The 13,529-nt window shown below is 35.1% G+C and overlaps 1 protein-coding gene across 1 annotated transcript in view; it reads left to right on the forward strand.

Moving 5' to 3' along the window:
• The first annotated feature begins 203 nt into the window (after positions 1–203).
• The window catches only part of CNOT6L (CCR4-NOT transcription complex subunit 6 like), a 90,237-nt gene continuing 76,911 nt past the window's right edge, over positions 204–13,529 (forward strand). Inside the window, exon 1 of the mRNA XM_079152956.1 lies at positions 204–225. The gene's annotated coding sequence lies outside the window, so the exon portion shown is untranslated. The remainder of the gene's footprint in view (positions 226–13,529) is intronic.

Raw genomic sequence — 13,529 nt, forward strand, 5'->3', positions numbered from 1 at the left:
TTTGAAAGACAAGTATATTTAGTATGCTTTGCTGCTTCTGCAGAATATCTACCTGCCAGGAAAACAAAAATCCAAGTGAAAGACTGCTACCTTTGTGGGAAGTGATGAACAATACTCTTCTTTGGCTGACAAAATCTGAGTATCTATTTTTCAGTGAGTGGTTTTTGCTTTCACTTAAGGGCCAAACTATCCTTTTCCTGGAACCAAGCTTGACTCAAAGCCTTTGTAAGTTCTCATGTTCTTTATCCTTTTTTAAAGAACTATTTTAGGAACTATTTTAAAGTTGACACCCCTTCCTTTAAACCTTTTCCGCTAGTACAAAGCATTACCTTCTTGGCAGTCATTTGTATGAATAGAGTGGATACTTTTCAGTAGGCATTTATTCATGCCAAAAAATTAATGGTTAGTGCTTTGTTTAATACTATCTGTTTGGGATCAATGTGAGTCAGCATTGGACCTATCTTTCTTTTGAATTGTTTCATAAGTAAGATGTTGACAGGGTTGGGCTTTTAGCTGAGTGGTAGAGTGCTTGCCTAGCATGTTTGAGGCAATGGGTTTGATTCTCAGTCTATCAACTTTAAAAAAATGATATTCTTTGGAAGACTTTCCTTGATAGAGCTTTTTTCTGTGCTTTTTTTTTTTTTTTTTTTTTTTTTACCCTGGGCAGTTTGGTTACTACAAGCTTTTTCTGTTTTATTCTACCATTTTTAATGGAGCTTGAGAAATTGATTGGTTTTGGTACTAGGGATTGGTACTTAACCTCTGATCCACATCCCCAACCCTTTTTAATTTGAGACAGGTAACTCCCAAGTTGCGTAAGGCCTCACAAAGTTGCTGAGGATGGCTTTGAACTTGTGATCCTCCTACCTCAGCCTCCTGAGTAGCTGAGATTACAGGTGTATACTACTATGCCTGGTTGAGATTTGTAGATTTAGATAGGGCTTTTCCTTATCTTTAAATCTTGGTTCTCAGAACAATTATATTACTTTTAACACCTCTTCATATGTATATTTTGGTATGTTCATCTATCACTGGAGCATGTGTTATTTGGCTCAGGTCAAAAGTATAGGATGGATATTTTTGACATTCATATTTTCAAAATTTTGTGTTTAGATTTTAACATAAACTATTTTTCTTCAAAGAGAAATTAAAGTAATTCGAGAAGTTATTCGTTTTGAAAAGAGTTCGTTAAACCTTTATTTTTAGATACTATCAGTTTTAGTTTTCTTGTAATTAAAATGAAACTATCTTGAATTAGTGTTTACTTTTTGGATGTAGTTCAACTTTCTTAATACACAGATGATTGCTTAAACAAACAAATATTATATTTGTGAAATATTAAATCATTGATTATTATATATCACTTTAGAGCAGGCCCTGAAATTGGAAGCTTGGAAAAGGAAAAAAAAAAAAATAAAGTGTTTGTATGAAGCGTTACAGTCACACTGTTACTTCAAGCCTCCCCCCCATTTAAACATGTTGGACTGAATTTAATTTATCTAGTGAATTGTTGCTTTGAGTGAAAGAACTCTCATATTCTTGATATGCTTGCTTTTTTTTTATAATGTGACATTTAGATGATATGTGATCTTTTTATAGGTGTCCTTGCAGCTTGTTTCAGTTTATGTCTGAACATAATTTATTTTTGACTTTGTTTATAGCAGCAAAGATGTTTTCATTTCTGGTGGGTTTCTGCTGTGCTATGGGATTGTTGTTTATGAGTCTTTCAGATTGTATAGCCAGGACTGAGGGTATAGTTCAGTGGTAGAGTACTAATGTAGTGTGAGTGAGAGCCAGGTTTGATTCCTAGCACTGAAAAAAAAGGGGCAGGGAGGCTTCTCGTATTGTATTGCCAGTTGATTCATTGAACTTCCAGGCAATAGCAGGCAGCTGGTGCTCCACTGGCCGTCTGCGATCAGTCTGCTGGCTGCTGTCAGAGCTGGCTGCTGTTGAACAATCAGACAATCAGCAGGTGAACCTCCGGTGGTGGGTGATGTGTAGGTGAAAGGCAGGCGATCCACAGGCAAGAGGCAGTCAAATGGTGGATGATAGGCACCAATCTGCAGTGAGCAATCTGCACTCAAAAAGTAGTTGGTATGCTAGCAGACTGCAGGTAATCGCAGTAGACATATGGGGTAAACAACAGGGGATCAATAAGCAGCAAAAACTGCCTCACGAAGAAACAGATATCCTCTGCTTGAAACCCGAGTTACAGAGCTACAAGGAATAGCAGCCTCCCTCTAGTCTGCCATCTTGGATCTCCCTTTATTTTTAAAATTTTTTTATTTTTGTAGTTTAAAATGGACCTTTATTTTACTTATTTATATGCGGTGCTGAGAATCTAATCCAGTGCCTCACACATGCTAGGTGAGCGCTCTACCACTGAGCTACAAACTCAGCCCGCTAGTTGATTTAGGAGAATACTTTTCTCTGGCTGGTAGTTGTTATCTATCTATCTATCTATCTATCTATCTATCTATCTATCTATCTATCTATCTATCTGGTAGTTGTTATTTATCTATCTGTCTGTCTGTCTGTCTATCTGTCTGTCCGTCCGTCCGTCCATCCATCCATCCATCCATCCATCCATCCATCCATCCATCCATCCAGACCGGGGATTGAATCCAGGGCTGCTTAACCACTTAACCAAATCCCTCACCTTTTTTGTATTTTATTTGGAGACAGGGTCTTGCTAAGTTGCTGAGGCTGGCTTTGAACTTGCCATGCTCCTGTCAGCTTCCTGAGCTGTTGGGATTATAGGTGTGTGCCACCAAGTCCAGCAGTACTTGTTATTAATTGTTTCAGGGGGAGAACTTACAGTGAACTTTTTATTTTTAAAGTCTGGGCAACCTTGTAAATAGACTACTCTTCTGATTTTTCACTCCCCTTTAACTTTAGTTGAAAAAGAGGAATTCAAAGGAGAAATTGCAGTAGTCATTTTAAAATGACCTTTGATTAGCAATATGTTAAGGAGAATGCTGGAGAACAGAAACATGACTTTGCATGTTGATCTTTGAACATATGTCATTATGTATTGGATATATCTGTTTTGACTACAGGAGCATCTTAAGTACACAGTAGAGTGGAGATTGTTTTCCTTATTTTTCTGTACTACTTGTCTAGGTAACAAGTGCTCCTCTAAGAGAAATGTAAGCTCTTTTGGAGTTCAGATGACAGTGAGTGGGGGACAGGTACAAATAAAAAATAAAAATCTCAGACCATTTTTCTTATTTATATTTTTCAGTGTCTCTGTTAGTGACTGAAGGAGGAAATGAAGAGAACTGCTAGTGTTAGAATTCATAGGGTAATGGCAACATGGCTTCTGTTGTGTTATTACTAACTTTGTTGAATAGTAAGCTGCACTGTAATTGGTGTATACTGTTCATTGTTTATATGTCAGAAAAATGAACTCTGATCACTGTGTGATTTAGGGTGTTTAAGGTATGATGATAATAGGATTTGGGTCTCTAGCCAATATTATCATCTTTTCTGCTAATTTCCCATGTCTTTGGATTTTCTGAGCTGTACTTATGAATAAAAATGATAATTAAATTGCCAATTCAATATATAGGTATTCCCCTCAACTCGCCTGCTACTAGATCAGTTTTTTGAAAACCAATTTGCTGAAATTTCCAAAAATGTCTGTTTTCTTTGATTCAGCAAAATTATTTTGAAATTTATCCTTGTGTGTCAACAGTATATTCATTTTTATTGTTGAATTCATTATATGCACTTATCACAATTTATTTATGCATTAGTCTATTGTTAGATATTTGGGTTGTTTCTAGTTTTTGGCTTTTACAATAAATCTGCTAAGAACATGTAAGTTCAGTTGAATCACCAAAGTGAACATGTGTTTTCTTTTTCTTTTTTTTGTACCAGTGATTGAACCCAGGGATACTTAACTATTGAGCCACATCCTCAGGCCTCCCACTCCCCCCTGCTTTTTAAAATTTTTATTATGAGATAGGGTATTGCTCAGTTGCTTAAGGCCTCACTCAGTAACTTAAGATCTTGCTCAGTTGGTGAGATTGGTTTTGAACTTATGATCCTCTTGCCTCAGCTTCCCCAGCTGCTGGGTTTCAGGTGCACCATTGTGCCAAGTTCATGTTTTTTCTTTTTTTGGGTGGGGGTGGTAAATAGGAGTGGAATGCCTGGGTCATATGGTAGATAATATTCATAAGTTTTTAAGAGACTGCCAAATGGTTTTCCAAGGTTTACTGTTTTACACTTTTATCTAAAGCATGAGAGTTCTTCCTGCTCCATATTCTCAATTTTTAAATAGGTATATAGTAGTATTTCATTGTAGTAGAATTTTCATTTGTCCAGTGACATTGAACATTTTATCATGTGCTTCTTTACCATCCATGTATCTTCTTTGATGAAACACCTGTTAAATTTTTTGTCCATAACTAATTTTTTTTTAGTGTTTGATGGACCTTTATTTTACTCATTTATTTATATATGGGAGTTGAACCCATTGCATGTGAAGCAAGCGCTGTACCACTGAGCCATAATTCCAGCCCCCGTAACATTTTTTGAAAAGTCTTCATTTAAAAATTTTGTGTGTGTGTGTGTGTGTGTTTCTTTTTGTGGTGCTGGGCTCAAACCCAAGGCCTTGGGCATGCTAGGCATAAATTATTTTTAATTCCTGAGCCTCAGTTCTTTATGTTTGGTATATCCTTTTTTTTTTTTTTTTTTTTTTTTGGTATCAGGAATTGAACTCAGGGGTACTCAACCACTGAGTTACATCTCCAGCCCTATTTTGTATTTTATTTAGAGACAGGGTGTCACTGAATTGTTTAGCGTCTTGCTATTGCTGAGCCTAGCTTTGAACTCCTGATCCTCCTGCCTCTGCCTCCCCAACTGCTGGGATGTGCCACCACACCTGGCTATATTCTTTATTATACAAATGATTGGCAAAAATTTTCCCAGTCCATATGAGGGTTTTTTATTTTTTCAGTTTAGTGGTTTTTAATTTTTTATTTTGAGTCAGGGTCTCATTAAGTTGCTTAGGGACTTGCTAAGCTACTGAGGCTGGCTTTGAACCAGTGATCTTCCTGCTTAGTCTCCTGAACCCTTTTTTAAAGAGCATTGGACCCTAGGGGCATTTAACCACTGAGCCATATCCCCAGCCTTGTTTTGTATTTTATTTAGAGACAGGATCTTAGATTTGCTTAGGGTCTTGCTAAATTGCTGAGCCTAGCTTTGAACTCTAGGTTCTCCTGCCTCAGCCTCCCGAGCTGCTGGGATTACAGGTGTACACCACCGTGCTCAGCTAACAGCAAAAGTTTTTGATTTTGATTGTCCAAATTATCAATATTTTGTTTATTGATCTTGATTTTTGTTTTGGCAGTAAAGAAACCTTTGGCAGACTCAGAATTGCTAAGATTTTTTTCCTGCTTTTCTTTTCTAGATACTTCACAATGTTATCTCATTTAATTAGGTCTTTGATCTATTTGAAGTTTTTTTTTTTTTTTTTGTATGTGGTATGAGGTAAAAATTGAGGTTTATTTGTTTGAATGTGGTAATCTAATTGCTCTAGCACTAAAGATCATTCTTTCTCATTTTCCCATTGAATTGTTTTGGCATTTTTTTGTTGAAAATGAGTTAATTATGTATGTACAGGGCTACTTCTAGGCTTTCTGGTTTCTTGATGTCTTTGTCTATGCCAGTACTTTATTGCCATAACTGTAGCTTTGTAATAACTCTTGAAATTAAGTAGTCCAGCTCTTCGAATTTTGTTTCCTTTTCAAAGTTGTTTCAAAGTGAGCTCTCTAGCCCCTTTGTATTTCCATATAAATTTTATAAGCCGAACTTGGTGGTGTACATCTATAATCCCAGCAGCTCAGGAGGCTGAGGCAGGAGAATCTCAAGTTCAGAGTCAGCCCCAGCAACTTAGCGAGGCCCTAAGCAACTCAGTGAAACCCTGTTTCTTAATAAATATATGTATTTTTAAAAAAGGGCTGGGGATGTGGCTCATTGATTAAGTGCTCCTGGGTTCAGTCCCAGGTACCCCCCACCCCCAATTGTTTTTACAATAAACTTGTCCCAGAAACTACTTCCTGGGATTTCATTGGGATTATTTTTATCTTTAGATCAGTTTGAGAATGAACATCTTAACAATATTGAGTCTCTGATCCACAAATATAGTACATGTCTTTATTTAGTCTATGATTTTTTTCTTAGTATGGAATAGTTTTCAGTATACAGGCTTGTGCATATTTTTCATATAATTTCTAAGTATAATTTTTGATGCTGTTGGAAGCTGTGTTTAAAAAGTTAAGTTTCTGATTTGTTACTTCAATACAGTTAATTTTTTTTTAAGAAGGAGGAGTGTATTTATTATGTATCCTGAAACCTTGTTAAACTTATTTATTCTGGTAGCTTTTTTTGTAGATTTTGTATATATAGGTAATGTGTTGTCTGTCAATAAAAATGGATTTAATTCTTCTTTCTACTTATAGCATCTTTTATCATTTTTTTTCTTGCTTGATTTAATGAGCCAGAACTTCTTGTACAAGGTTCAAAAAAGTTAAAGTGGACATGCTTGCTTTTTTTCTCATCTTAGGAGGAAAGCATTCAAAATTCTAGCATTAAGGGTAATGCTAGATTTTTCTTTAATGCCATTTATAAGGATAAGTATATTACCTTTATTTATTTATTTAAAAAATATTTTTAGTTGTGGATGGATACAATACCTTTATTTTATTTATTTGTTTTTATGTGGTGCTGGGGATTGATCCCAGTGCTAGGTAAGCACTTTATCACTCAGCTACAGCCCTAGTCCCACCTTTATTTTTTTAAATGAGAATTTTTCTTTCTTTTTTCTTTTTGCCTTGCCTGGGATTGAACCCAGGGCCTCTAGCGAGCTATGCAAGTGCTCAATCACTGAGTTACATTCCCTCCATCACACCATCCCCCCTCCATTTTTGAAATGGGATCTCACTAAGTTGCCCATTCTGATTTTGAACTCAGAATCCTCCTCTGTACTTACAGGTATGTGCCACCATCCAGGAAGTTTTTCTTTTAAAATAGGAATGATTATTAGATTTGCCAAATGCTTTTCATGATATACTGAGATGATCACATATATTTTTTTTAAGGTCTGTTGACTGCTGAATTACATTGATTTTTTAAAAATGGCAAATCAACCTTGCATTCCTGGGATAATTATCATTTGGTATGATGTGTCTTTTTTTAAAGTATTGCTAGATTTGATTTGCCAAAATTTCTAAAACTATTTTTGCTTCTGTTTTTATGAAGTATGTCGTTTTCTTATACAGCATTGATCTGGTTTTGGTATTAGGGTAAGACTTCAACTTCATGGAAGAGTTTATGTAGAACTGATATTGTTTCTTCTGTAAGCTATAACCAAGGGTTTTGGAAACTTGGACCATATGATCTGTTTCCTTCTATTTGTAAAATTTTAATTCTGTCCTCATATGATAGATATGTACATTTTTATAAACAACCTCTAGGTCTTATTAATAAATAAACACCCTTGTCATGGGGTTGTGGCTCAGTAGTAGAGCACTTGCCTAGCATGTGTGAGGCACTGGGTTCAATTCTCAGCATTGCATATAAAAAAAAAAAAGGTCCATTAGGAACTAAAAAAAATAAATAAAAAATAAGTGAATATCCTTGGAGTGTAGTGAATGAGTAAACAAAAAAGCTATAGGGCAGAACAAGTCAGTGTTTTCTTTTTCAGTGAAGCACATTTGACTTCATGAGATTTAGAATCTATAAGAGGGGGAAAAGCAGGATTTCATCTACTTATAGTCATTTGCTTGAGTTGGTTTGTACTGGTCATTTTCAGAATTTTATAAGTTAGTTATTCAACAATCTATTAAAAATTAAAATTAGTTAAAATTATATAAATAAAAGTAAATATTAGAAACAAAGTTTCATTGCTTGGTTATTTATTATCTGTACTCTTTGGATTATTTACATTTGAAATACAGTATAATATCAGGCTGATTGACTATTTCTTTGTAGCTTCTTACTCATTGATATTTCCTTAGTAGCTTGAAATCTGCCATGAGCTATCAAACCATAAAAAGATATGTAGGAAAGGTCAAACTGCCATTCATGTGGGACAATTTTTTTTTTCTTTTTTTTCCCCTCTGTAGTGGGGATCAGACTTAGGGCCTTGAATCTTTTAGACAAGCATTCTACCACTGGGCTCACCACTAGTCCACAAGTCACAAATGCAGGTGGGAGTGTTTGCACCACAAAAATAGGTGAATGCTCCAGATTTAATATGTTCCACGTTTTCTAAATTTAAGAAAGTAATAAGAGGCGGCCAGGTGGTGCATACTTGCAATCCCAGCAACTAGCAAGGCTGAGGCAAGAGAATAACAAGTTTGAGACTAGCCTTAGAAACTTAGTGAGGCCCTAAGCAACTTAGTGAGGCCCTGTCTCAAAATAAAAAATAAAAAGAGCTGGGGATGTGGCTCAGTGCTAAAGTGCCCCTGGGTTCAATCCCCAGCAAACCCACCCTCCCCCTGCCAAAAAAGGGGGAGAAAATGTTAATAAATTAAGTCAAACTCTAATATGTTCCAAGTTTAAATTTTTTTTTTTAATTAAATTTTTTGAGATAGTTTTGCTCAATTGCCCAGGCTGGCCTCAAATTTGGGATTCTTGTGCCCTAACATCTGGAGTCCCTGGAATTACAGGTCTGTGCTACACTGTCCAGCTGTAATTTCTTTAAGAATGTGACAACTGAAGCAGTAGAGGATATAGGCCCATTTTGATGTTCTCTAGAAGAAACACTGTTGAGCAGAAGTAAAAGGGAATGAAGGAAGATGAGATCTAGGATCAGAAGTATCATGTTTATCATTAAACTTCTGTGGGTGACAATTCTTCATGTTAATAAAATGATCTATAGCAAAGAACCAGGAAGGTCTAAACTTTCTGTATCTGTGCTTTCTATTTCTGTGCTTTGCTTACCAATACAGTACCATCTCTCTGGCTCAAGTGATACTTTTTAGCAATCATGAACTGCATGTAAATACTGCACATGTCCTTCTTATGTTGTATATTATCTTGATGCCTTTGTTTTTGTCTTGTCTGTCTCTACCTCACTCATCTTTTCACGAGGGAAATGCCAATTCCTTTCATTCTTTAGGACTCAGCTCAGTGTGCATGTGTGTGGGCATGTGCCAAATCTTTATCAGCACTGGATGTTGGGGATTATAGGCATGTAATATTGTCCCCAGCTTGTCAGTTTTAATAGTTGTGCGATGGTATCTCATTGTGGTTTTGAGTTGCATTTCCCTGATGCCTAATGTTTGAATGTTATTCCATGTGCTTATTTGCTACCCATGTGTCTTATTTGATGAAGTGTCTTTTTCAAATCTTTTGTGAATTTTTATCCCTGGGGATAAAAATGCAAGGCCTTACACACACTAGCCAAGGGCCTTTTTTGGGCAAGTTTTTTATGTATTTTATGTGCTTTTTCAGATGCGTTTTAGATAGTTTATTCTCAATATTATGCCTTCTCATTCATCTTTCAGTAGATGATGGAAGTTTTAGATGTTCATGAAATGTAGGTTTTGAATAGTTTTATAGATGATGCTTTTAGTTACACTGGAAATCTTTGCCTAGTGCAAGGTCATTTTTCTCATTTCCTTGTAGAACTTTTATACTTTTTGACTTTACATTTAAGTTCATAATTTTTGTAAGTTTACTTTGTGATGATACATATGAATCAATGTTTATTTATTTAGTTTAAGATATGGATATCCCATTGTTTCAGCACCATTTGTGAAAATCTATCCTCTCTCTATTGAATTACCTTTCCACCTTTGTTGAAAATCTGTTGGCTGTATATGTGGTGTGTGAATTTGTTCTTGTTGCTGCTACGTTCTGTTCTGTCAAATTATATTTGATCAGTTCCAAATTGTCTGGATTACCGTAGCTTTTAGGAAAATTTTTTGAAATTGGATAATTAATGTGAAGATCTAAGTTTTTATCTCTTTTTCAAAAGTAACAAAAATGTGTGAAGAAATAGTTTGACTCTTCTACATCTTTCTTTCAGTATATGTTTTAGAATCAACTTGTTGACTTCTGTATGGGACATATACTGAAGAAGTAAACAGATGATTTAAACTGATAAATACTTAATACTCATTGAAAGAATGGAAAATGAATATGTCAAAGGAAATAGAAAACATGTTAGAGGAGAAAGGTAAAAAGAAAGGGAGTATCAGGATAAGAAGTCATAGTTCTCCTAGAAGAATTGATGCTGAAATTTTATTACTTTCCCTGTTTTCTGTAGGATACTTAGGTAGTGGGAGGTATTATAGCAGAGTAATAGGAGGGGACCAACACTAACAATTTGGAATGATAGAAAATCATGAGCTTTGGGTGTTAAAATTGTTAATAAAGTAAAATGAAACTTGTCTAATAGTAGCATTTAAAAATTTTTTGAAGTGTCAGTAGATTTATACTCTCGTCTGATTTCCATTTTTTATTTTAACTAATATATATATAGTGTGTGTGTGTGTGTGTGTGTGTGTGTGTGTTGTATTTATTATTACCACTGCTGCTGTTTTATGGTGTCCTAAATACAAGAGAAAGTTTTCAGCTATGCAGCAAGGGAGATACATTCTAATTCTTTCTCCTTTTCTCTTCCCTGACAAGTCCACCACACCTTCACCCCTACAGTTATCTCTGGGTTGACATAAAATTACTTAGGGATTACTTTTTTAAAGTTATATAACAACCAGTAACATCTTCATTTAGGGACTCTTATCATCACATATACATTTGCATTTTGTTTGGATACATACATGATTTCATTTGGAATATGAAGTATATCCCTAAAAATAAACTAACTAGAAATAAGACATTGAGTCTAATTGTTTCTAAAGATCTAAAGGTCTTGTTACTGCTTTTGTCTAATATTTGGTTTGCTAATAAGGATCATAGGAAAAAAGTATGATCACTGGGTTAGCAAATCAGTTGCTGTCACCTTAAGTTAAATAAACTGGTATGTGTTTTATTTAGTTATCTTAGTCCCATTCCCCAATATAGACCATTTAATACTTGTTACTATCCTGGGAACTCTACTCTTTACACCGGTCTTTGAGTATTCTACATGTTATCTATTATTCATCAATCTTATCCTTTTTGATAAGAATGTTTTATTTTCCCTTTTGTTGTTCTCATTTGAGTGTAGTAATAATGATAAGAGAACAATGCAGCTGTCTGACTAAAGGGGGGAAAAGTAATATCAAAAAAGAAATATCAAATCCCTAATAAAATTATTTAAAAGTAAAATATGCTATAACTTTCTTTTTCAAGTAATGCCATGAAAATGGCATATGCTTCCTGAGAACTATGATTGTCCATCTTGTTCACTTTGAAGCCCAACTGATCAATATAGTAAATGATGGTGGTAGCTATGCAAGAAAATTTCTTGAATAAATGTTAAACTGGTCAGAAATATGAGACTCCAAAAGTCTGGGGGCTGTTTTCTTCCTAATGATGGAGTGACTTTACCATCATAAAATATAGGTTTTATAGTCACAGAGCTGCAGATGTTAAGAAAACTTGAAGTTCTTTCTGGATGTTTGCATTTATTTATCATCTGTGGACTTTAGCTAAATAGGTAATGAAAGACCAATCCCATTCAGAGCCCCTTGAAGGAAAGTGGAATGGAATTTGATAATGAAATTATTCTTTATCTCAGTGTGTATACTAAACTTTTGAAATTTCTATCAATTTTTAATCTTTTTAAATTATGGGTACTGATGATTGAACCCTCTGAGCTACGTCTCCAACCCTTTTTATTTTTTATTTTGAGACAGTCTTGCTAAGTTGCTTAGGGCCTTACTAAGTTGCTGAGGTTGGCCTCAAACTTGCAGTCCTCCTCCCTCAGCCTCCCAGGTTACTGTGATTACAGGCGTGACACACCTGGCTAAATCTTTTATTTTGTCAGTATGAATCTACAATATGCAGTGTGATTTGTTTGGTACTGTTTTTTAAGTCTCAACTGCTGAGCCAGTAGTGAAAGTGTAGGTAAGGTACATTTTGTATGACAGTTGTTATGATTCATAATTTGTACCGTATTGTTAAAAATAGTTTTCCCACTGGTAATTGAACTCAGGGCCTTGTGCATCCTAGGCAAGCTCTTTCCTGCTGAGTTCCATCCCCCTCAGCCCTTTTTAATTTTGAGATAGGGTCTCACTATATTGCCCATACTGGTCTGGAAGTTGTAATTCTCCTGCCTCAGTCTCCTGAGTAACTGGAATTACAGGCAAGCTCTAGGATGCCCTGCTAAAAACAGATACCGATGAGTATGTACAAACTTCAGAAATGTTGTACTGCAGGTGTTCTTTGATTAAGGTAAACTTAAGATACATTTTCTCAGGAAGTTCCTAGTGGTTAAGACCAGATAGGAAGTATGAATGTTTTGTCATGGTGAGTATTCAAAAAAATGAGAATTAATGTGTTTTCCCTTCCACAACTTTTGGAAATAAATGCCAATATAAGGTAGAATTATTTGAAAATGTGTTAGGAATGTGAAGTCATTGAGCAGAAATACCTAATGGAGGCTTAATTTGATGTTCTTCCAACTTTAGATACTGTGCTAGCATCTGCATCTTTGCCCAAGATTGCTTTTGCAAACTACTGTTGAGATGATCACTTAATATTTCTATGGAAAAAGCACATGTTTAATGATACGCATTTTAGGGTTGAATTAATTGAGTTAGAGGTCTCTGATTCATCATGGAATTCTTTTTTGGTGGTTTTGGCATTCTTTCTCAGTCTGAATACCAAGGGAGATAATATTAATTATGTAAACTACACACTGAGATAAAATGACCTTAAATTTAGTGTGGTAAGAAGCAGTGGTTTAGTAACACAAGGCTTAAATCTTCACATATGCTCTAGAGGCCGTGTATTTTATAAGTTACTTTATATGTAGAAGTTTGGTTTTCGCTTTTGAGAATTTGCTCTCATTTGACTCAGATTAGTTTTTCAGGAAGGAGTTATTCAGCCTTATTTTCCTAATCCTGCTATATAAAACCTGAGTTTTGGGATCTTTGTTTTCCCTCTGCATTTTTTATTGGTTTATTATAGTTGTACATAATGGTGGGATTTGTGGTTGCATAGTCACATACGCACACAATATATAACATTATAATTTGACCACTGTCACTCCCTAGCACTTCCCCTGCTTCTTCCCTAGCTCCTTTGGTCCCTTTCCTCTACTGATCTCCCTTTAATTTTAGTGAAATCAGGTTTTGGATTCTTTATAACAATATTTGGGTGTATTTCAAATGCATTTTGCAATACTCTGTTCAATGGAATAGCTTATTATATAGGTATCATTTATTTTGCAGTTTTGGAAACTTCAGTTTAAAATTTTCTGTGGTAATGCTGGTGTTATGTATAATATTGCTTGCAATTTTAAAATAATTGAAATAAATTTTCCAGGAAGTAATATTTTACAGGTTTTATCTGAAGGTTTTGTTTAGTCAACAAAGACTATCTGATAGGTAAATTTATGACTCTTC

The sequence above is a fragment of the Sciurus vulgaris genome, assembly GCF_902686455.1.
Source record: "Sciurus vulgaris genome assembly, chromosome: 9".
NCBI lineage: Eukaryota > Metazoa > Chordata > Mammalia > Rodentia > Sciuridae > Sciurus > Sciurus vulgaris.